The 25,678-nt window shown below is 49.0% G+C and overlaps 1 pseudogene; it reads left to right on the top strand.

Moving 5' to 3' along the window:
* Nucleotides 1-433: 433 nt before the first annotated feature.
* LOC136467363 (uncharacterized) lies at nt 434-3,254 on the top strand (annotated as a pseudogene).
* The last annotated feature ends 22,424 nt before the right edge of the window (nt 3,255-25,678 follow it).

Genomic DNA, 25,678 nt, shown 5'->3' with positions numbered 1-25,678 from the left:
CATGTCTACAGCCTCGGTCATTCGGCCCAGCCCACCATCAGACCGGCCCAAGGCCCATTAGTGGGGTCTCACAGTATTAAGCACGTTATTAAAGTCAATTTATTGCCACCAGTGAACTGATGGCTACTCATTCCTTTCAAGTACGATATTTTGACAAAATCTGGTTAAACTTTTGAATCTTTAGCTGTTATAATGGCTTTTACAATATTTAGTTTGAAAATAGCATCTCAAAAGAAAATGCTTTTGTAATCATAGACAGTTACTAGATTGTAAAAATATATTCTAATGTAAAATAGTGGTAAAAATAACAATCTCAAAAGAAAATCAAACGTCATACATTTTTGACAGGAGAGAGTAGCTCTATAAATTAAGCAGTTGGACGAGCACTAGCACAAGCTAAGCGTGCATCTGAAGCTCAGTGAGCTAGCCAATAATGGCTGGCGACAAGTCGGACAAGCCATGGGAGTACACCCTGCGGAAGTACGTGCTGCTGCTGGTCACCGTGGTGGCCACGCTGACTTACTCCTCGGCGTTCAGCCCGCCCGGCGGAGTGTGGCAGGACACCGACGCCGGCCACCTCGCCGGAGACCCATTATCCGGGACACGCACTACCGCCGGTACCTGGTGTTCTTCTACTGCAACACCACCGGGTTCGCCTCGTCGCTGGTGGTCATCATCCTCATCCTCCTCCTGTCCGTCCAGCACGAGGACATAAGCGCGCGAACATCTGGACGTGGCGGCACACCCTCGTGCCCCTGCGGTGGTCATGGCGCTGGACCTGCTCAGCATCTTGGGCGCCTACGCCGCCGCCACCTGCCGGGACGCGGTCACCACCAAGTACAGCACGCTGCTGGTGGTTGGGGTTTTCGCCTACCTCATGGTCCAGGTGGCGCTGTCGTCATCGGTGCGGCACAGGGGCGACCAGCAGATCGCCGCTGGCAGCGGCGACGCCGACGCCGACCGCGAGGTGCTCGGCGAGCGGCCGCGCAAGGTCCTGATGCTGCTCGCGACGTTCGCGGTCAGCGTCACGTACGTGTCCGGGCTGAGCACGCCCGGCGGCTTCTCGGACGGCTCCCAGGCGGGCCACGCCGCTGGTGACGCCGTCCTGCAGGACTACAACCGCGCCCGCCTGGTCACCTTCTTCCTCTGCAACACCACGGCGTTCGTCGCGTCCCTGCTCATCATCCTGTTGCTCCTGGACAAGAAGCTGCGCGCCAACGCCGGCCTGCGCTCCCACGAGCTCTACGGGTGCATCGTCGTCGCGCTGGCCGGCCTCGTCGCCGCGTACGCCGCGGGGAGCTGCCGGGACGCCGAGACCACCGCCTACGTCGTCGTCCTGGTCGCCGTTATTCTGGGATACATGTTGTTCCAGGTCTATTTTGCTGTAAAAGTCGTGGAAGCCACACGGAAGTCCAACTTGTGGCAATGGCTAGCATGCGTCTATGCTGCAGCATCAGGGTGGTTGCGAGCAATAGCAGCAAGTACCTGTTTCAGGCGACAAGCTCCCGAAAGGCATCCTGCTGAAATTGCCAGGTACGACAGCCAAGCTTTGGAATCCACTCTTAATTACTATTTCATTCATGTTAATCAAGCAGCATTTCAATTCTGTTTCTTTGCTTGCAATTATCAGGGAGGAAGTTATCAATGAATCGATGGACAAGGCTCACTCTCTCGTTCTACTGCTCGCCAGTCTCGCAACCAGCGTGACCTACCAAGCAGGGCTGGTCCCACCCGGCGACGTCTGGCCGGCGACCCGATACTCCTAACGACGCACCCTAGGCGGTACAAGACATTCTACTACTGCAACTCGACCGCTTTCATGGCGTCCCTGGCCGCCATCGTCCTGGTCCAGCGGAGGTCCGCGCTCATCAAGCGCCACACGCTGGAGGCCGCCATGATCCTCGACCTCTTCGGCCTCATGGGCGCGTACGCCGCTGGGAGCTGCCGGGACGTGAGCACCTCCAATCTCCATCTACGTCGTGGCCCTGGCCGGCGGCGTCATGGTCTACGTGGTGATCCACGTCATCTTCTTCACGCTCGACCACGGGGAGAGGATCGCCGGGCGGCAGCAGGACGACGACGTCTCGGTCGAGAAGCGAATCACCTACCAGGCCGGGCTGACCCCGCCGAGCGGCTTCTGGCCCAAGGACGACGACCAGGGCCACCGCGCCGGCGAGCCGGTGCTCCTCTCCAACTACCCGCGCCGCTACAAGGCCTTCTTCTACAGCAACTCGCTGAGCTTCATGTCGGCCATCGCCCACATCATACTGCTCGTGAACCCGAACCTGTACCGGCCGGCGATACGGAGCTACGCGCTCTCCGTCTGCACGGCGGTCGGCCTGCTTGGTCTCGTCGGCGCCTACGCCGCCGGGAGCACGCAGCATCTCAAGACGTCGATATATATATTCGTGTTGGCGTTTCTGGTGATCCTGCTCATGGCCGTGCTTTTCGTAGTAGCAGGAAGGAAGAAAGGGAAGAACAAGGGGAAGACCACCAGCAACGTCGCTGACGAGTCGTCCGCCGTTGAAGCGGGCGGTGGCGGCACCGGAGGAGGGAACCCGGTGGCCGGAGACATCGCAGAGTCGGTGGCGCCTAGGGCTGGAGGAGCAGAGGTCGACGAAGTTAGGGCGAAGGAGAGACACGACAAGTGCAAATACCTTATGCTGCTGGGCATCCTGATGGCGAGCGTGACCTACCAAGCGGGGCTCGATCCGCCGGGCGGCGTGTGGCAGAGCGACGGCGACGGGCACGCTGCCGGCGACCCGGTACTCCGCACCAACCGGAGGCTCCGGTACCTCTTCTTCTTCCACTGCAACTCCACCTCCTTCGTGGCGTCCGTCGTCGTCGTCGTCCTGCTGCTGCCCCGGCAGCTGATGGACATCGGCTGGCTCACGGTGACCAACGTGACCATCGTGCTCAATCTCTTCGGCCTCCTCGGCGCGCACGCCGCAGGCTCGAGCAGGGGGTGGGAGACGTCCGGGTACATCGTCGCCATGATCGTCGCCGCGCTGGCCTTCGTCTTCGTGCACGCGCTTACGTCGTGCTTCGGCAGGACGCGAGGACCAAGGAGCTCGAGCCATCTGCCGGCTGGGGACGTGCCTCCTCAGCTCAAGGAACCCGGAAGCATTGGGCGTCGTCAGCCACTTGAAGTTTCGGTGTGACCATGATATGCTCGCTGCCAGAGTGGTCAGTCTATCTCAGAGTGATGTATATAATCGCTACCGGAAACAGAGACTTTGCCGAGTGCAAAATTCTTTGCCGAGTGTCAAAAATCAGGTACTCAGTAAAAATCTTCTTTGCCGAGTGCTGCACTCGGCAAAGAATTGCACTCGGCAAACACGGGCACTTGGCAAAGGAGGCTGCCCGCGAAACGGCGTTCGGTCACGGCCTTCTTTGCCGAGCGCCTGCTGTTAGGCACTCGGCAAAGATTTGATTTTTTTTTTTAAATTTTTTGTCGAGTGCCTCAGATCTGGCACTCGGCAAAGATTTAAATTTTTTTTAAAATTCTTTGCCGAGCATCTCAGATCTGGCGCTCGGTAAAGAATTTTTTTTTTCAAAAAAAAATACTTTGCCGAGTGCCCCTGGCACGACACTCGGCAAAGATTTAATTTTTTTTATAATTTCTTTGCCGAGTGCTCCTGTGGATGCACTCGGCAAAAAGGAATTTTTTTTAAAAAAAAATTAAAACACCCTTTACCGAGTGCCTTATGCCTGGCACCCCGGCACTCGATAAAGTTTTTTTATTTTTTTGTTTTTTGGCCTCCAATTTTTGTGTGCAGCTCTTTTAAAGCACCAGGAACACCTAGTTACAATTTGGGAATTTTTTGTGGTTTTTTGATATATTTAGTTACTTTATTCCATTTACTTGAATTTTTCCGAAAAATAGAAATTTGAACTGCACGTGGTACGAATAATGGAGTTTAATGATTCAAAAATTGATAGTCATGTTAGTGAGTGTTGTGAGAGGCCGTATCCAGGAACAGACCCGAAATTTCAGACATCTTGTTCATGAAACATGTTCGTGAAATTGCGTGTGAAGTATTTTTAAATTCTATAAAAAGCAAACGAAGATATCACATGTAGAGATGTCCTGGTTTGTAAGCATCGTACGTGACAACGTGCACGAAATCTTCTAAAATTTTTATCATAGCCTCCACATATGATATCACGACATCTCAACAAGTTTCATGATTTTTGGACTTCGTTTGCTTTTTATAGAATTTAAAAACACTTCACACGCAATTTCGCGGACATGTTTCGTGAACAAGATGTTCGAAATTTCGGGTCCGTTCCTGGATACGGCCTCTCACAACATTCACTAACATGACTATCAATTTTCAAATCATTAAACTCCATTATTCGTACCAGGTGCAGTTCAAATTTCTATTTTTCGAAAAAATTCAAGTAAACAAAATAAAGTAACTAAATATATCAAAAAGTCACAAAAAATCCCTAAATTGTAACTAGGAGTTCCTGATGCTTTAAAAGGGCTGCACAAAAAAATTGGAGGCCAAAAATGAAAAAACAAAAAAAAATTTGCCGAGTGCCGGGGCATGGCACTCGACAAAGGGTGTCTTTGCTGAGTGCGAGGCATAAGGCACTCGGCAAAGAGTGTTTTAATTTTTTTTTAAAAAAATTCCTCTTTGCTGAGTGCATCCGTAGGAGCACTCGGCAAAGAAATTATAAAAAAAATTAAATCTTTGCCGAGTGTCGTGCCAGGAGCACTCGGCAAAGTATTTTTTTAAAAAAAATTTCTTTGCTGAGCGCCAGATCTAAGACGCTCGGCAAAGAATTTAAAAAAAATAAATCTTTGCCGAGGGCCAGATCTGGGGCACTCGGCAAAGAATTTTTAAAAAAAAATCAAATCTTTGCCGAGTGCCTCCCTGATCCGGCACTCGGCAAAGCCACGGGGACTTAGGCATTTTGGGCCGGCCAGGCAGACAGAGCCAGCCAGCCCCGCGCCCACAGCCTTGCCCGCCTCCCGCGCCGCGCACCGCGCCCACATCGGCCCGCTCGCCCGCAAAGCCACCGGCGGCCCACGATGGACGACGACCGGCCACCCGCGCGACCGTGCCCTCGGCCGGCCCTGTGCCCCCGGTCGGACCTCCCTGTCAGCGCCGCCGCTACCCGCTGAGTTTTCCCTGCCCACCGGCCGCGCAGTTGCCCCTAGTCGGCACTTCCCCGGCAGCGCGGCCCGCTGCCCGCTTGCCCTGCCGCCAAGGGCCGCGCCGTTGCCCCGGCCCCGCCGCCCTGTGCACGGCCGGCCCTGCCGCCCCGGTCGCGCCCTTTATCGGCCGCGCCCTGCCCTCGGCCGGACCCTTGCCCCGGTCGCGCCCGGCCCGGCCGCGGCCCCGTGGACCGCCCGCCCTGACGTCGTCCGTGCCCGACCCCGTCCCTGACTCCGCCTGATCCTGACGCCGCCCGCCCCTACCCCGACGCCCGTCAGGTGTGCCTTCTCACTTATTATTGTTGTGGTAGTGGTAGTTGTAGTAGTATTAGTTGTACTAGTGGTAGTAGTACAACTTGTGGTAGTATTAGTAGTATAATTAATGGTAGTAGTAGTAGAAGTAGTGGTAGTAGTAGTAGTACAACTAATGGTAGTAGTTGTAGCAATAGTGGTAGTAGTAGTAGAACCAATGGTAGTAGTAGTAGCAATAGTGAAAGTAGTAGTACAAGTAGTGGTACTACTTGGATATATTCTTCTGCATGGATTGATATCCAAACTACATGGCTTCTCTTAAGCCATATGTGCTTGTCAGCCATCGTGCCATTGTTTTTTTGCAGGTTTTCGAAACCTCACCGTGCAGGGGAGGTTCTACCGAAATTTTTTGTAAATAATAGTATTTTGTTCCATTTTTGTAGAGAAGAGCCCGTCGGAGTTGAGTCAGAGTTCTCACCACTGTGCCGGTCTGCCTGCACCGCGTCGTCTTGCCACTGCACCGACCCGCCATGGCCCCGCTAGGCTGACTCCGCCGCCACCCTAGGTATAACCCCTCTTTTCGTATCATGGTCGTAGATCGCGTAACCTAGTTAGGCGTCTCCCGTTCGAAAGAGATACGGTTGGAGATATGCAGATCTTTGCATATCTTTGACCGTATCTATTTCGGATTGTCCACGCTTTTTGGACAGCCCGCGGATGCGTAGATGGGTTAGTTCCCATGTTCTGCTCTGGTCCGAGACAGAGTTTCGGCATCACCTCCCTGTTGTTCTCCGGATACACACTCTTCTTTGGCAGGACATGTATCTGGAGAACAGCGGGCAGGTGCTGCCGAAATTCTGTCTCGGATAGGAGTAGAGCATAGAAACTAACTTTATCTACGCATCTGCGGGTGGGATTAGGACCTATCCTCACCTATTAGACAGTAGGAACACCATGTAGATGCAATTGATGGTTACATTACTCGCTGATACATATGTTAGAGGATGGATGACCGTCAGTGGATGTACACGGGCTGGAGAAGTCAGAGTGATTACACCACAGAATGGATGAACAAGACCGATGCTTTCTTGAACAATGCATTTGGCAACGCTGCTAAAGGACATTGCCTAGTTTTGTGTCCCTACAGCAAATGTGGAAACAGGAGAAGGGTAAACAAGGTGGAAATGGGTAAACATCTTATGAAGAATGGATTTACGCCGGACTACACCCAGTGGGTCCACCATGGTGAAGCCCATCATTTGAGAGAGGAGGTGGTGAGACCACGGGTGGAGGCTTTTGATGCTGATGCCGGGGTAGCAGACATGTTAGATGACTTTCACCAAGGATAGTTCGATGAGGGACATGAGGAGGCAGCCGCACAGGCGTTCTACAACATGATGGACTTGGCACAGAAATCCCTTCACGATCGATCAATGGTGTCTCAACTAGATGCCATTGGACGCTTAATGGGGTTGAAGTCCAAGTTAAACTTGAGTCGACCTGGCTTCGATAAGATGTTGGCCGTGATTGGCACCCTGCTTTTGGAGGGCCACATTCTGCCAAAGAGCATGTACGAGTCACAGAAACTCCTTCGAGCACTTAAGATGCCGTATGAGTAGATACATGCTTGTCCGAAAGGGTGCATCCTATTTAGGAAAGAACACGAGCATGCAAAGTTCTGTCCAAAGTGTAAATCCTCTAGGTACCTGGAGGTAGACTCTGATGATGGCCAAAAGAGGCAACTTATGATCCCCATGAAAATCCTACGGTACCTTCCGTTCCTACCGAGGATCCAACGGCTATACATGACCGAGGAATCCATGAAACAGATGACATGGCACAAAAATGGCAAATAGTACAATCCTGACAAGATGGTACATCCATCCGATGGTGAAGCTTGGATCTGCTTTAATGATAAACATCATGACAAAGCAGATGAGGCTCGTAATGTATGTGTTGCGTTGACAACAGATGGGTTCAATCCTTATGGAATGATGGCTGCCCCATACACATGTTGGCCCATCTTTGTTATCCCCCTTAATCTCTCCCCAGTGTCTCCTTTCAATGATATAACATATTCTTGTCGTTGATAATTCCTGGACACCTAGGGAGTAATATGGGTGTGTTCATAGAGCCCGTGTTTGATGAATTGGTCCGTGCTTGGGATGAAGGGGTATGGACATACGATCGAGCTACAAAGACAACCTTCAAAATGCACGTTTGGTACCACTACTCCCTGCATGACTTTCTGGCATATGGGATATTCTACGCCTGGTGTGTTCACGGGAAGTTCCCATGCCCAATATGCAAGGAAGGTGTGAGGTTTATTTAGTTGTAGAAGGGTGGCAAGTATTCGTCGTTAGGTGTGAGGTTTATTTAGTTGTAGAAGGGTGGCAAGTATTCGTCGTTCGATAGACATCGTTAATTCCTACCTCTTGACCATCCATTTAGACAAGACATCAAGAACTTTACGAAAGGTGTCAAAGTGACAAACCCTGCACCATGGATGATGACTGGTGTCGAGGTTCATGCTCAGATAGGTGCTCTCGTGCCCAATGAAGAAGGTGGTTTTGTGGGATATGGTGAGCAGCATATGTGGACTCATATCTCGGGCATGATAAGGCTCCCCTATTTCGATGACCTTCTTCTACCATATAACATTGATGTAATGCACACTGAAAAGAATGTTGCCGAGGCACTTTGGGCAACACTCATGGACACTGAAAAGTCTAAGGACAACCCAAAGGCTAGAGTAGACCTGGCAACGTTGTGCGATAGACCAAATCAAGAGATGCAACCTCCTAGTCGTGGCAAGACCTGGAGAAGGCCTAAGGCTGATTTTGTCTTTAAAAAGGACCAACGGAGGGAAGTACTTAAATGGATCAAGAAGCTAATGTTCCTTGATGGGTATGCAGCGAATCTAAAGAGGGGAGTTAACTTAGGCACTCTACAAGTCAATAGGATGAAGAGTCATGACTACCACATATGGATTGAGCGGCTTCTTCCGGCGATGGTTCAAGGCTATGTCTCAGAGCATGTCTAGCAAGTGCTGGCAGAGTTGAGCTACTTATTCCGCCAGCTTTGTGCCAAAGAGCTCTCTCGGACCGTCATTGATGACTTGGAAAAAGCGGCACCCGTGTTGCTCTATAAGTTGGAGAAGATCTTTCCACCCGCCTGCTTCTTGTCGATGCAGCATTTGATTATGCATCTCCCGTATGAGGCACAGATGGGGGGGGGGCATGCAGAACCGTTGGTGCTGTCTAATCGAGAGATGTCTGAAGACTCTTCGCAAAAAATGTAGAAATAAAGCCAGAATTGAGGCTTCCATTGCAGAGGCATACATTCTAGAGGAGGTGTCGAACTTCACAGAGAAATACTACACTGAGAAACTTCCTAACGTTTATAATCCACCCCCTCGTTACAATGCTGGCAAAAATGAATCGAACCTCAGCCTTTTCCAAGGGCAACTCAGAAGCGCAAGTGCATCGACCACTAAGCAATTGAAAAACGAAGAGTGGCGTAGTATCATGCTATATGTGTTGACCAACCTTGTCGAGGTGCAACCGTTCATTCGGTAAGTTCTGAACGAACTTGTTTCATTTCGCCGTATGTCCTTGTTTCTTCGTCCAACCCCATTGTTTCTCGTTGGTACAGGGAATTTCTTCATCAATCCTGGCATGGATCAAGGCAACCTACCCCACAAGAAAATGATACCCTTCTTTCATGGGGTGCGGGACCACGGAGCACTGATTTCATTTGTTGGTTCAAACAGAAAGCCCAAACTGATGTGCCTATAAGTGATGAGTTGAGACAGGTTGCAAATGGCTGTGACATTAGGGTCAAGTCATTTACTGGTTATGACGTGAATGGATATCGTTTTCACACAGCAAGCTACGAGCAGAGTCGGCCCAATCGACAAACCACAAACAACGGAGTTGTTACGCCCGGCACTGATGGACTCGACTATTATGGAAGAATTGAAGAAATGTACGAACTATCATTTTATGGTTCCAAACCTCTTACTCCTGTTATATTCAAATGCCACTGGTTTCATCCTGGTGTAACGAGACGGACCCCTAAGCTTGGGCTAGTCGAGATTCGATAGGATTCCATCTATCCAGGAAAAGATGTCTACATTGTGGCTTAACAGGCTGTCCAGGTTTATTATATGTCATACGCGTGCAAAGACGCCGAGCATCTTAAGGGTTGGTCTATTGTGCACAAGGTATCGCCACATGGTAAACTACCTGTCCCAAACGATGAAGATTACAACTTCAACCCAAACACATATGATGGAGAGTTCTATCAAGAAGAGGGGCTACAAGGGAGGTTTGACATAGACTTAACCGAAGAGATAGGAATGGAAGTAGACAATGAAAGGGATGATGACGAGGACGCTGGAGACGAGGTGCAAAATCTGAAAGACATACAAATGCTTGAGCGATTACATTTGGGCAATGACAATGAAGACAACATTCATCCTTCGGATAGTGTTGATGAGTTGGACAATGTTGATAGTGATGACGAGACCTATGATCCAGCTAATCTCAATCATGAAGATTATTTCTAATACATGTAATACTATGTTTTTTGTAATTATGTTTTGTTCATTTTTGCATATATTTCTAATACATGTATTACTATGTTTTTTGTAATTATGTTTTGTTCATTTTTACACCTATTTCTAATTACGTTTTGTTTTTCTTTTTTATTGCAGGTGATTGAACAAAGATGGCGGGCGACCATCATAGGTCTGTGAACTCGATTTAAAAGACCACGCTGGCCGTAGGAGGGGGTGGTAGAGGGATCGAACAGGAGGAGGAGGACCGCTAGCTGTAGGAGGGGGCTGTCTCCTCCCACGCCACGTGAGGAGGACCACCAGCCGTAGGAGGAGGTGGCGCCCGTGGACGAGTTAGATGAGTAGCTGGTTTGGCAGACGAAGGAGGAGGAGGAGGAGGGGGGGGGGAGGCGGTAGGCATGGGTTCCGCTTCCTCCAACTCATCTTCGAGTGTCTACTTGCGAGGTCCCGCTGTAACATCCCGCCTCTCCGAGGTTGGGCCCGCTTACATCTGACAGCTTCTCTAGGATATAGACTGCCCTCATAGACCAACACAGGTCTTTTCTGCGCACTTTGTCCTCACTCGTGCGCACCCAGGAAGAACTTTCTGGTCGGTCACCCTTCGCTCCAAGCCAAGTACGCTTAACCTCGGAGTTATTTGCAGATGGGCTTCCAGAAAAGAAGTTGCAACTTATTGGTATGAGTATCCTATTAATCCTGTTAAGCCCTGGGCCAAGATGTTACATCCTCACCCCCTTAAGAGATCGACGTCCTCGTCGATCAATCCCAAGCCAGGAGCGTCCTCTCTTGGCCACGTCCATGTGTCCAGAGCCAGCGCATATGCCATGCTGTGTGACCACGCCGGATCCACACCAACCATGCGCACCATGCCTGCACAACTGCGACACATGTGCCTGTAAAACCGGGTGAGTCAGCTCTGATACCATTCTGTAACGTCCCGCCTCTCCGAGGCCGGGCCCACTTACATCTGACAGCTTCTTTAGGATATAGACTGCCCTCATAGACCAACACAGGTCTTTTCTACGCACTTTGTCCTCACTCGTGTGCACCTAGGAAAAACTTCCCGGTCGGTCACCCATCGCTCCAAGCCAAGCACGCTTAACCTCGGAGTTATTTGCAGATGGGCTTCTAAAAAAGAAGTTGCAACTTATTGGTATGAGTATCCTATTAATCCTGTTAAGCCCTGGGCTAGGATGTTACACCCGCGAGCCTCCCATAGGTTCCGCTTCCTCACCAACGCCCAGTGATTCGCCCTGAAGGACAAAAGTAAGTAACTGTATATGTTATCCCCACTACTTCATATGATATGATGAAAAAAACTAATAATTTTTCTTAATCACTTGTGCAGGAACTAGGTGGTTGTGTTGGGTGGTAGCGCACGGCTAGTCAACGGCATCCTGGGTCTTCTGTGCAGGCAACACTTCCCAGCATTGTCACGTACGCATCGAAGACGGAGCCGGCCTACTCGTTTGACCACTATGTCGTCGCCTCCGATGCGGAGTACCCCAACAAGGCGGCGTGGGTGAAGGCAGAGTTTTGGGTAAGTCTCCCTCGCACAACATTACTCAATATGTCGCATTCATTGGACTTTTCTTAAAATAATGAATGGATACATCGCTTTTGTATGCAGACTTATTACAGATGCGAGGAGGGATTTGAGGCCAGGGTGGAGCAGGCGACTACCAAAGCCTGTAAAAAACTCATCACCGACATGCATCACGAGGTGCGAATCCAGGCCATCGTAACCTACTACGGGTCGAAGCTTGGAGAGAGGAAAACCAAGAAAGACGCAAGAGAGATGCAGCTAACCCAGGAGCAGTACCTTGAGGTAAATGAAGAACATCAATATTGATTCGTTTTGAGATTAAGTTGGTTTAATTTGATCTTCTTATATGTCCAATACTTGATGATGTGTAGATGATTCCCTGGTGGTGCCAAGCGTATCCCGAGTGCTGGGCGATGATGGTGGATAGGTGGTTTACGGAGGAGTACCTCAAGATGCACAGGGATGCCCAAGACCATCGTTTGCTGATGCAAGGTCCAGCACACCATCAAGACAGCCGCAACCTTGCCGGATACAAACAAGCATGGGTACGCGAATTGATTTATCTATTGTCACGCTCAGTTCTGCCTGATTTCTAATCATCGTGCTGTCTTTCTCGTAGTCGGCGTCACATAGTGGCCAGGCTTGCTCGGACTTCCAGGCATGGTGTATGGCCCACAAGGGCAAGGCGACGTTCGAAGTATCCTTCAACCTGGAGGACCCGCCCGAGGCATACATGAACCCAAGCGTCCACTCCCACATCAATGAGTACACTAAGGTGGCAAGGTCGCTCCATGGGTCAGACCATGATCTGAGCACCCAGAACTTCGATGGAGAGGCCGTCATGAGGGCAGGGCAAGGCAAGAAGCATGGGCGGTTCTGGCTTGGCGACGGCATCATCGACACGGCCTCTACTCCCTCTCTCTCCCAGATCCAAGCACGGAGCACGAGCGAGAGCCCGGCCATTCGCACATGGCCGACCGCTGCACAGCACCGGGTCAACGCACTCGAGGTTATTCCTATTTTACTCGTCATACATTGATCTTTACACACCTTAATTAGCTTTGCATTACTGAAACATTGGAGTGAAATATTGTAGGCCCGGCTGGAACAAAAAATGAAGGAACGTCAGGAGCTGGGGGCCCAGCTGGAGGCCGAGTGGGCCGAGCGGCAGGCCTAGGCACAGAGGCTGATGGACATTACGGATTTCCTACAAGGGCTTGGGCAACGCATGGGCTTGTCTCTGTCACCTGGGCTGTTGGTTCCACCTCCGCCTCCACGTCCTACAGCTGCAGCTACTCCTGTGAGTATCAAAGTTTTTTTTACTTTTGCTTGTGCTTTGCTTGTATGGCCTCTATCGTCCTAGATTAGCTATCAAAATAATCTTGTCTTACATGCAATCTTTTCTCCTTTGTGCAGTCTCCATCTGACGGTGGTTCGAATAATCCACCTCATGCACCTCCGAATGATGCATCTGGGCCTTCACCACAGTCGTAGTGGCCGAGATGAGTGCATGTTGTATTTTTTACATTTGTTGTTCACTTGGTGATGGACTTGTGATATACTTGTGATGCACTTGTGGACTTTGATGGACTTGTGGACTTGTTTGGATGGACTTGAGCACTTATTATTATATATTGTGATAGATGTGATTTGGGCGGATGGATGTGTTGATGGATGAGATATATATGTGATGGATGGGATATATATGTGATATATGTTTGTATGAATGTATTTGTCATGATGGAATGCAATTTTTTTTTGTTTTGGGTCACTTTGCCGAGTGTTGCACTCGGCAAAGGACCCCTTTGTCGAGTGCAATGGTCACAGCACTCGACAAAGCTAAAAAAATGGGCGATCAGAAAACAGATTTTCTAGCTTTGCCGAGTGATGTGACCATAACACCCGGCAAAGAAATTTAAAAAAAAATAAACTTTGCCGAGTGCCGACCATAGCGCACTCGGCAAAGAATTTTTTTAAAAAAATTCAAAACTTTGCCGAGTGCCATCCATAGGGTACTCGGCAAAGAATTTTTTTAAAAAAAATAAAAAATCTTTGCCGAGTGCCTTCCGGGTTAACACTCGGCAAAGAATTTTTTTTAAAAAAAATGAAAAACGTTTGCCGAGTGCCCGATGGCTGGCACTCGGCAAAGATTTTTTTTTTAAAAAAATAAAAACACTTTGCCGAGTGCCTGTAGGGTTGGCACTCGGCAAAGAAAATTTTCAAAAAAATTAAAGCTCTTTGCCGAGTGCCTTCCGGGTTGGCACTCGGCCAAGAATTTTTTTAAAAAAATTAAAAAATATTTGCCGAGTGCCTGATGGTAGGTACTCGGCAAAGAAAATTTTCAAAAAAAAAAGCTCTTTGCCGAGTGCCTCACGGGTTGGCACTCGGCAAAGAAATTTTTTAAAAAAAATTAAAAAAATCTTTGCCGAGTGCCTGCAGGGTTGGCACTTGGTAAAGTGACCGTCAACGGGACCGACGCCATGACGGTCGCTTTTCTTTGCCAAGTGTCCCCGGGGTTGCCGAGTGCCTGATAAAAGACACTCGACAAAGAAAACTTTGCCGATCAATTTTTTGCCGTGTGTTCTTTGCCGAGTGCCGCACTCAGCAAAGGCTTTGTCGAGTGCAATTTAGCCTTTGCCAAGTGCCTCGGGCACTCGACAAAGAACCTAAATCCAGTTGTGAATTTGGATGGATTTCCAGCGGCGCGCAGTGTATCTATATTTGCTTTTGCCTAGTCTTTTCGAAGCTCTGTTTCCTGCTTATCTGTATAATTTTTAATTTATGTACCTAGTATTCTTATTGTATTTGGATTGCAACCAATATTTTAATACTAGTATTTTGGATTGCACTTTAATTTGCGGTGTCATGCGATGGACGGACATCGGAAAGATATTTTTGTCTTTCTCCCACGATAAATCAGTGAATAGTATTTTTAACCATGACTTTTCAGCCAAGCGAACGAGACCATAAACATGCGTCTCCGCTAGTAAAAAGACCGTCCAACCTCCCCCACGTGTCCCCTCGGCTTGCATCTGCTCAGGTTCTTTGTTAGAGAACCCCCTATACTTTTGTGCGTATAAAGAACCTTTTCAGCATATAAAACAGCTCCTCCCCTTCTTAATCTTTTGCATTATTTAGACCCTGTCCATATAGGATAATTACGAATTCCTGCACATGTATCTGCTATCTTTTTTTTTCATGTTATTACTCTGGTCTGTTTCTGTGTGGAAATCGAGCCGGTTATGTTTATGAATCAATATTATGTATACAAAATGTATTGAATCACCAAGACACATGAAGCAAAGACCTACTTGCCATGTATGATATGCGATTCGGCTGCACTAGCGCCTATACGTCTGGAGGCCTGCATCCGTTCGGACGCACGTGGCTGCTCCGCCCCCTCGGATTCACGCATTGCCCGCGCCAGCTCCTTTTCCTGCACTAGCATCTGAACCGTCCGCTTTAGATCTGTTGCCCACGCTGCTCGAATGACTCGCCCTCCGCCTCTTCCACAATAGCACCACACGGCCTCTGCCTCCTCCCCACACCGTCGCCAGCGGCCTACGCCTCTTCCACGCATCGATGGTCGTGGCTTCGCCCTGCCCGCCCTCATGGACACCAATGTCGGCGGTTTGCACTTGTAACATGAAACACTTGAATGCAACATACATTTGAAACATATGAGACATTTGGGATATACGCTTGCAACATGTGTGTGAAACATATGCAACATTCAGATAAAAAACTCGCAACATGAAAAAACACTTACTACAACATAAGATTGAAACATCTAAAATATTTGGAACATACTGTTGCAACATATGTGTGAAAACATATACAACATCTAGACAAAAAAATAATTACAACATACGTCTAGAAACAGATGAAATATTTTGAACAAACGCTTGCAACATGCTTCTAAAATACTTGCAACATGTGTAACATCCCTCGATCTACTTTTACAACATCCATAAGAAACAACTGCAACATACCTTTGAAACGACTGAAACACCTGAAACATATATTTGCAATATAGGGGAGGGGAAGTGTAACACCTCTGGTGTTACACACTTGTTTCGCACCGAGATTTAGGCCTAAGAAAAATTTCCGGAACGAGTTTCTCAGATTTTAAAAATTTGGAATATTTGAGCTTATGTTTACAATGCCATTTTTGACAAACTATATTGAGCAAAGTAATTAAATAGTGCTTAAATATTTTGTTTCTATGGGTTACTACGGAGTATGAACTTTTTCGTGAAATAATTATTGGTGGAAGTTAATTGGGTTAAAACTTAAAATAAAATAAATAGGAATGAGAGTGATCTGTGGAGGAAATATTTTTGTACGTGAGGTGGGGCCCACTTATTGGCTTTTTGCTCGGCACATGAACGCCCGGCAGCCCACGCCCTGCTACTGTCCTTGCCTCACTGTCTTCTGGCCGCTTAAATACGGTGGTGCGCCCCCCTGCTCTGAATCCATCAGTCATCCAATTTATTTGCGTCGCGCCGTGTTGTCGAGTCGTTGTTTGCTCTTTCTTTTTCTCTTGCCTGCGTCGGCTTGTCTCTTCTCTGTGTACTGGACGAGTGTAGCAGCTTCATTTACTTTTTCTGGTGCGGCGTGCAGCGTACTCGCATGGCATTGCTATTGATCACTGTCTCATTCTTGTCGTGGCTATGCATTTCTCTGCATTGCAAAGCCTTCCCCATCCACTGCGCCGTGCGTCTGAAATTGGAGAACGTGGTTCTGCCCCTGCCCTCGCCATGTCCTTTAACGTTCTATGTGCACGCAGGCGCGCAGCTGACGGTCATGCTGTGCCATCCTTCCCTGTCCCCGCGTCCGTGCTCTAGCATGCGTGCTGCTTCCTCATTCCTTCCTTTTTCTGCTCTCGTGCTGGATGCGCCAAAGCATGTCCTCACACTCCGTTGTTGCTCCCGTTCATCCGCGTAGCACCGGCGCCACTCCACCTGCATGCTCGGCCACCGTGCTATCATGCACCGTAGCATCCCCATCATCATTGTGCCATGCCAGCACCCACCATGGCGAGCACCCATAGCGCCCGGCCACCGCGTGCGCGCGCGCCCTCGTCCCCGCGCTGGACCATAGCTTTCAGCGCCGCTCCCCCGTGCCCACACGTCGGCGCCCCTGCCGTCGCCACGGCGTACCACAAGCATGCGCAAGCACACAGCGCTGCCTCTCTGCTCCTCCGTAGCTCCACAGCGTGCCCATCATCGCCTTCCCCTGTGAGCAGCCACCGTCGATGTTCCGCTGCTTGCATCAACCTCGCAACAAGCCAGTATCTGCACCAGCCGCCATTTTGCCCCTTGCCTCTGCGCGTCTCTTTGCCGGGCCTACCGTGGTTAGAGCCTCGCCACGCTCTCCTGCCGGTGCAGCCCTAGCCGGGCGTCACCGACGTCGCCATGGCCATCGCCTGGCCATGGACACCACCGTCCTGGCCCGCGCCCTCCTCCCCATGTGCCCGCAGCACCTTGCCACCCCTCTCACGCCGTCTGCGTCGGAGCCGCCGATGCCCCACGCCGTTCCGCCGTCTTCGCCTCCATGGCACCGCCCTGGTCGACTACGTGCCTTGTCCGCCGATGCTGAGGGGCCCGCCTCGCCAGCCGGTTCGTCGGTGCCGTGGCCGCGCACCTCCCCGCGCCCTCACCACGATAGCACTGGCCGGCAGAGGACCTTCCCTGCCTGTGCTCTATTTTGAGGAAGGAGAAAAGGGTGAGATGGTGAGAATAGAATCTTTTCAGGGTTCTCGATGCGAAATCAGTGACTCGCATGAATAGTGACTAACGTACTACGGGTTGATTTAAGGAAAGTACAGGGGCCTCATCGCTTAAATACCACCGCCGGCTTGCTGGGCTGCTTGCGTATGCGCGTTGGGCTGGCCGATCGCCGTCGTCCGCACGCTAGGCCGGCTTGTGCCGCCCGCCTGGGCCGCATGGCCCGCCTAGGCCTTTGGCCGGTCTGCTCTCACGGGCTGGACTCCCCCGCCTAGGCCGCCGTGTCCTTTACCATGCCCATGGGCCACGCCTGGCTAGCAGGCCGCTCATGCGGCTGCTGGGCCAGTTTAGTTACCGCCTGTCCTTTCAGTTATGTAAATGCTTTTCTAATATAGGTTCCTTGTTTAACTTGTAAAATCAATATAAAATTATATAGTTGTCCAAAAATAGTGAAATCAGTTTTGTTGAGTTTCTAAAACCATGATCTATCTAATAGTGTATTTTGTTCCCATAGGTTCGGTATTTTTTTATGGTTGCTCTAATTATTTTAACATGCTTAATATTGTTGAAAGGTGAACTTGTAGGAACTTCCGTGATAAATCAGTGACAATGTTGACTTTGAGAATTTTACAGTAAATTACTAATATTATTAGCTACTCACTGTAATTTTTGTAGCTCCAGAATAATTAGCTTGCTAGATAGATAATGATGCTCTATTTTGAATAATGATTAAATTGATAGAATGAAATAAAGAAACAACTTGGGTTTATATAATTAAAATAATTGTTGGAAAATAACGTCTCATTCGACAACATGGATACGTAGCCTAAGTACAATTGTCGTTGGAACTAGCTCGTTAACTTAAGAGGCGTAAATCGTATTTTACGAGTCATAGTTGTAGTTGATTAATTATGTCTTTGCATTGCATCACATTGCATATCATAATAGGGACGTCGATGGATCGCAGAGTCATCAGGAGTTGCTAGAGAAATGGTGCTTTTGGAGATCATGTCGCCATGATAGAAAGCTAACTTCTGATTATATTTTACCCAGGCAAGCCCCGGTGCATAACCCTTACTTTTCTGCACTTTAAATTATACTTGTGCATTAAGTCTTAAGGAGTTGAATGAAACCCACTTGCATATATATATATATATATATATATATATATATATATATATATATATTTATCCTATAAGTCTTACTAGTATTACAGGATCGTGTAGATTGCTATGCTATAGGACTCCGATAGAAGTCGAGTGATTACCTATCACTCGCGAGAGATAGGAAATATGTTACTGTATTATTATTACTTGGAAAATATAAATGGTGGAAATGACAAATGGTGACCGGGCAGGGATATGGTTTGGGTATTAGTGGGTGTAAAAGGTTGTGTCCTGTGGCCAACGGGGCATAGCTTGGTTACACTATTTTCCCTATTTGTGTCGGTTAAGAATCGTCTATTGCATTGGACGCTAGGCAAGTCACAGACTTATTATCCCGAGCACATACTTGGGTATGGATGCTTGGAAGACTTGTTACTCTCTTGTCATGGGTTCTGGCTCTTTCTAGACCGAATGTCATGGTGGTTTTTGGGTTAGGAGGTCCTTGCACCACACTGAGTCCGGGACTCAGGGGCGGAGGCTTGGAGTCCCAGTTTGGACAGGGACCTGGACCCCACGACAGGAGGGTAGTGGTTTGGTCCCGCTTGTGCCTGGGGTACAAGCGGGGCGTGTGTTTTTGGGGTACCTAGCTAGGGACATTGATTCGCGAATTGCCGCCATGTCGGTACGACTTGTCTAAACTCTAGCACTATAGTAAGAACTAGAAGATAAAAGATGGAAAAAGGAAATCTAATTGCTTGCCACCTGCTTGAAAGTAGCACAAGTGCTTACATAGAATGGTTAGTTAATGAACTAATGCATTGCTAATAAAAATTGAATATAAGGACGCAATTTTAGTAATGCTCCTGCAGATGCAATAAACCCACAAGTCAGAAAGTCATGCATATCCTTGGAGTCTTTTCTTTCCTCCTGTCGGGTAAGTCTTGCTGAGTACAATTGAGTATTCAGGGTTTTATTTCTCCCTGTTGCAGGTGACAGGTGGATGCTAGAGCTGACTCTTGTGTGTGGATTCCTCCTGGTGGGCTTAGAGAGGATTTTCTTTACGCTGTGATCATAGTTTTTATTTATAACTCTCACCAAATGTTTTTATAAATAGAAGTTCTATAATCTGTTGTCATAGTTTATTTATCAATGCTTCATGCCATGAATAGCTATTTATTTCCGCTGTAATTCTGATTACATGTTTATATTCCGTTGTTATAATAATAAATATTATACTCTGATATTGTATTAAAAGTGATGTAAGAAATGGTTAATAAGCACGTAAGCTTTATTCTCTCGTTTGTGATCCTGATGAAAAAATGTGGATTTTCGGGTTCTCCCTTGGGGTGGGCCCGATGGGACCGCGTGATTTGGTGTCCTCCCTTGAGTGCTTAGTGTCTAATAGAAGATGAGCACTCCTAGGAGCCATTGTTTTAGGTGGTTCTACCACAGATGGTATCAGAGCATAAATGAGGAAATAAAGCTTCGAAAACCTTTTTTAAAATAAAATTTGGCAACAAATTCTTTTCAAAAGAATAGGACATCTTTGTGCGAGGTGATATAAGTTGCCCTATTACTATGGTTATGTATCTAGGATAGATGGCACTCTGCTGACTTATGTAGACTTAATCAAGTTTTCTGTAGGTACACTGACCCCGAGCATAGTCCGATAGTATCGACTAGCTACAAAAAGAGAACGATGTGCCAAAAATCTGAGAATGGTTGCCCTATATGTTGGCAACAGTGGAAGGACGTATAGGATGTGCATTCATGCATATCTTTTTTATGCATTGTAGCACTCGTATTACTTGCAGATACGCCATCCATAGATGTCACGCGTGTCGTATTATGCACGACTGACTCGTCCTGTTCTAGAGTTACCGCTGAACTGTGGCTTCATGTTCCGCGTTCGCCTGTGGTTCACATCGGTTGTGACCCACATCTCCCCGTACCCCTTTTCTGCACTCTTGTCGGACCCTTGTCCTACAGTCGTACTAGTCAGTATTGGCCTCAGACAACGCTCGCCTCGCACGCGTGGAATTTTGGTTGATTCATTCATAGTGATCCTGTGCAGGAACCCTGGTGGACCGCGTCAAGACCACTGAACGCTCCGCCTTTATAAGTAGAGCCTGGCTTAGCCATTGGTACCACCACTCGGTGCACTTTAGCTCGCTTAGCTTTTCCTTTTGAGCAAGCTTTTCGCTCAATCTTTCCTCACCACCATCACCAGAGATGGCAGGAGCCTGGGTTAGTAGTTACTGCCTAAATATTGAGGGTTTTCCTAGAATCTTGCATGCCACGCTGCAAAAGCTCGGAGTTAAAGATCATCCTGAGTATGAGGGCCGTGAGTATGAAAAGCATGGCACTGAGCGGTGTGAGGTTACCATCTACATTGGGAAGAGTGAAGAGTTCCCTAACCTCACTGAAGCCTGGAATGTGATCGCAACCGGGTTTCGCTTCGTGGAAACCTACCAGGTTGTGGCCCGCAAAGCCTTGCGGTACCTTTGTCAGATCTATGAAGAGCCCATTGCTTGTACCCCCATGAGGTTCTTTCTACCTTTGGACAAGAATAGGTGGGCATGGAGGGCTCACATGGAGGCTTTGCAAGGGCAAGATGCGCAAGAAGATAGTCCTACCATAGTGCACTTGACCACGTACCTGCTTGCTCTAGATGAGCAGTATGATCGGTAAGCCTTGGAGCTGAGGACGTGCCTCCGTCGAGCCAAGGAAGCCAAGATCTTCTCTAGGATGCTCCAGATGCAGCTTGTCGAGGCGCATGCTAGTGCGGCAACTGCAGAGAGCCGGGAGGCTGCCATGTCAAAAACCATAAAGAAGGCTAAAGATCGGTATGTCCATTAGCTGGGTGAGGCCTATCTTGTCACCAGAGCCAAGCGAAGGACGCTGGTTGCGGAACGGCATGATTCCTCGATCTTGGAGGGGATCCCTATCCACTCGCCTAAAAGAAGGAGAACCGGTGTTGTAGTGACGCTAGCACCTCCACCCTAGGAAGTGTCAGAAGTAGAGCCCTTAGTTCCTCTCACTCAGCCATTGCCAAGAGAAGAGGTAGATCCATAGCCAGGGCAGTGGAAGAATCTACCGAGCCGGGAATGAAGATGCGTGGTCCTAAGTAGATTAGTTGCCTTGGGATGCTGTACCTGTAGTAGTAGTGCTTTTCGTCGCTGTCCTTCGGTATTGTACTCTAGCCATTGTTCTTTGTCCGTAGTTGTTGAGATCGTCCACCAGTAGGGAAGGTGAATGATGTGCCGTGAATGGGAGACTGAATGCCTATACGTTGTACTCGTATAAGACCGTTCGGAATATGCATTTTGTTTATTTCATTATGTTTATTGCGTCCATCTACTTTAAGTCCTGTTAGACGTGCTTAGGGTTTTCAAGGGTGATGTTAAGTGGGTTACAAGAGAAGTTACCATTCAGATACCAGTAGACCAGTCATGATTGGATAACATAGAACATTGTATCGACTAATTGTGAATGTCCCAGCAGAATACTTGAATCTCTTTAAATCAAATCCATCATTGGATTTGAATTCCTTGTCCCTTGTTGTGAAGGGAACCCTTGTTGTTTGAATCTTCTCTTGCAATACTCCTCTTACTCTATGGACTATGACCTCACCGCCTTCATGGCGTGTAAGTTGGTAATAATTGCCTAGTTAGTAGCTTATGGTGCCGCGACAAAACCGAGGGCCCCTTGTGGAACAGCTGCCATAGGGTGACGCTGCTCAGCACGTGCTGGTATCGAGGTTGTTGACCAAGTACCTTTACCAAGTTACACTGTCATACCGCTTTTGCTACAAAATATTCTCCTTGGAAATATTCAGGTGTTCAAACGGGAAATCCACAACGGGTTGATGAAAATAGTGTTCTCTCAAAGTAAACAAGAGGAGGTGGTTTTGGAGGAAGAACGTATGACATTGTCTTAGTTTCCATGAAAGACGGATGTGGTCAAGGAAGGGAAAGAAAAAGAAGAGTAGCAAGGAAAGTTTGTCGTGGATAGTCAGGAGTAATTGTAAAAGCCGGCGTGGACGCCATGTCCCAAGCCCTGTGTTTAGTTGAGCATGCTACGCATGCTGGGGTATATTGCTGTGTGTCCTGCGGACGCCGTCTGTGTCGGGTCCATTAGCACCCTATTTTCACGTGGCCATGGCATCGTGCCGTACTCTCCGTCCTTGTGTACTGTGCGCTTTTCCTTTTCCCTAGCATCTGGTCGGCTCTCAACCCCCACACTCTCGTCCCCATACCGGACCCCCCCTTTCCCCTCCCTTCTCTCTTCTTTTGGAAACATGGCCGCCCGCACGCCTGCCTCATCGAGCAGACCCCCTCTCCATTCCTCCCCTTATCCTCTGACCGCTTGCGCAGGGAGCGCACCATGGTCAAGTTTATCTCCATAGCAAGACTCATCGGTGTATCCCATTCATGTCGCCTCCACTTCTAGTGTGTTGCACCCCACCTCCGTTTGCCACTATAAGATACCCTTGGTCTTTGCTCTTCTTGTTCATCCCCATTCCCCTCGCATTCGGAGTAGAGCTACGAGATCCAGTCATCATTCATGGAGCTAGGCTCGTCAGTCTGAGGTGATGGTAATCTAAGAAGAAGAAAGGATCTAGTTTTTGAAGAAGTTCAAGTCTACCGTTGGTTAGTTCGGTCTTAGGGTTCATGATGTTTGAGTTCTCATACTCATGTTTCTAGATCTGTTGGTCATACGCTATGTTTTGGATAATCATTATCTTATTGTTTCTCCATTGCCCTCGTCTATCTTAACTTCTGGATTAAGTCTCGGTTGTACCAGGTTGCTCTTAACCATGTATCCCTAGATCCCCATGTGGTTTAGTATTCGAAGTCATAAAATATTTCGTGTAATTCCTGATCTACGAAATATAATCGCGTTTCCCTCTTTTGGTTCTTGCTTCAAATCTTGGGATGAGATTTTTTTTAAGGGAGCATTGGTTGTAACACCTCTAGTGTTACAAACTCGTTTAGCACCGAGATTTAGGCCTAAGAAAAATTTCCGAAACGAGTTTCTCGGGTTTTAAAATTTTGAAATATTTGAGCTTATGTTTAAAATGCCATTTTTGACAAACTATATTGAGCAAAGTAATTAAATAGTGCTTAAATATTTTGTTTCTATGGGTTAGTGCAGAGTATGAACTTTTGCGTGAAATAATTATTGGTGAAAGTTAATCGGGTTAAAACTTAAAATAAAATAAATACGAATGAGAGTGATATGTGGAGGAAATATTTTTGTACGTGAGGTGGGGCCCGCTTATTGGCTTTTTGCTTGGCACAGGAACGCCCAGCAGCTGTCCTTACCTCATTGTCTTCTGGCTGCTTGAATACGGTGGTCTGCCCCCTGCTCTGAATCCGTCAGTAATCCAATTTATTTGCATCGCGCCGCGTTATCGAGTTGTTGTTTGCTCTTTCTTTTTCTCTTGCCTATGTCGGCTTGTCTCTTCTCTATGTACTGGACGAGCGTAGCAGCTTCATTTACTTTTCCTGGCGCGGCGTGCAGCGTACTCGCCTGGCATTGCTATTGATCATTGTCTCATTCTCATCGTGGCTCTGCATTTCTCTGCATTGCAAAGCCTTCCCCATCCACCCGCATCCGAACTGGTCCACTACGTCGGGCGTCTGAAATTGGAGCATGTGGTTCTGCCCCTGCCCTCGCCATGTCCTTTCACGTTCTGTGCGCACGTAGGCACGCAACTAATGGTCACGTTGTGCTGTCCTTCCCTGTCCCCGCGTCCATGCTCTGGCGTGCGTGCTGCTTCCTCATTCCTTCCTTTTTCTGCTCTCGTGCTGGATGCGCCAAAGTACCTCCTCGCACTCCACTGCTGCTTCCGTTCCTTCGCGTAGCACCGGAGCCGCTCCACCTCCGTGCTTGGCCACCGTGCTACCGTTTACCGCAGCATCCCCGCCGTCATCGTGCCATGCCAACACCCACCATGGCGACCACCAACAGCACCCGACCACCATGCGCACGCGTGCCCTCGGCCCCACGCTGGATCGTAGCTTTTAGCGCCGCTCCCCCCGTGCTTGCGCGCCGGTGCCCCTGTCGCCGCCACGGCATACCACGAGCGTGCGCAAGCCCACAGCGCTGCCTCTCTACTCCTCCATAGCTCCACAGCGCGCTAGTCATCGCCTTCCCCTACGAGCAGCCACCGCCGATGTTCCACTGCTCGCATCCACCTCACGACGGGCCAGTATCTCCACCAGCTGCCGTTTTCCCCCTCACCTCTGCACGTCTCTTCGCTGGGCCTACCATGGCCGGAGCCCCGCCACGCTCTCCCATCGGCGCAGCCCTGGCCGGGCATCACCGACGTCGCCGTGGCCATCGCCTGGCCATGGACGCCATCGTCCCGGCCCGCGCCCTCCTCCCCGTGTGCCCGCAGCACCTTGCCGCCCCTCCCACGCCGTCTGCGTTGGAGCCATCGATGCCTCGTGCCATTCCGCCGTCTCTGCCTCCACGGCACCACCCCGGCCAGGTGCGTGCCTTGTCCGCCGGTGCCAAGGGGCCCGCCTCGCCTGCCGGTTCGTCCGTGCCATGGCCAGGCGAGCTCGGTCGTGGCCGCGCACCTCCCCGTGCCCCCACCGCGATAGCACCAGCCGACAGAGGACCTTCCCTGCCCGTGCTCTGTTTTGAGGAAGGAGAAAAAGGTGAGATGGTGAGAATAGAATCTTTCTAGGGTTTTCGATGTGAAATTAGTGACTCGCATAAATAGTGACTAACGTACTGCGGGTTGATTTAAGGAAAGTATAGGGGCCTCATCGCTTAAATACCATCGTCGACTTGCTGGGCTGCTTGCGTCCACGCGTTGGGCCGACTGGTCACCGTCGTCCGCGCGCTAGGCTGGCTTGTGCCGCCCGCCTAGGCCGCTGGTCGCGCGGCCTGCCTAGGCCTCTAACCGGTATGCTCTCACGGCCTGGACTCACCCCGCCTGGGCCACCGCGTCCTTTACCGTGCCGCTGGGCCACGCCTGGCTAGCAGGCCATGCGCGCGGCTGCTAGGCCAGTTTAGTTACCGCCGGTCCTTTCAGTTATCTAAATGCTTTTCTAATATAGGTTTCTAGTTTAACTTATAAAATCAATATAAAATTGTGTAGTTGTCCAAAAATGGTGAAACCAGTTTTATTGAGTTCCTAAAATAATGATCTATCTAATAGTGAATTTTGTTCCCATAGGTTTGGTATGTTTTTAGGGTTGCTCTAATTATTTTAACATGCTTAATATTGTTAAAAGGTGAACTTGTATGAATTTCCGTGATAAATCAGTGATAGTGTTGACT

This window comes from Miscanthus floridulus, chromosome 7, assembly GCF_019320115.1.
Source record: "Miscanthus floridulus cultivar M001 chromosome 7, ASM1932011v1, whole genome shotgun sequence".
NCBI classification, from domain to species: domain Eukaryota; kingdom Viridiplantae; phylum Streptophyta; class Magnoliopsida; order Poales; family Poaceae; genus Miscanthus; species Miscanthus floridulus.
Note: the sequence above shows the minus strand (reverse complement) of the source record. Positions and strands in the feature narration are given on the sequence as shown.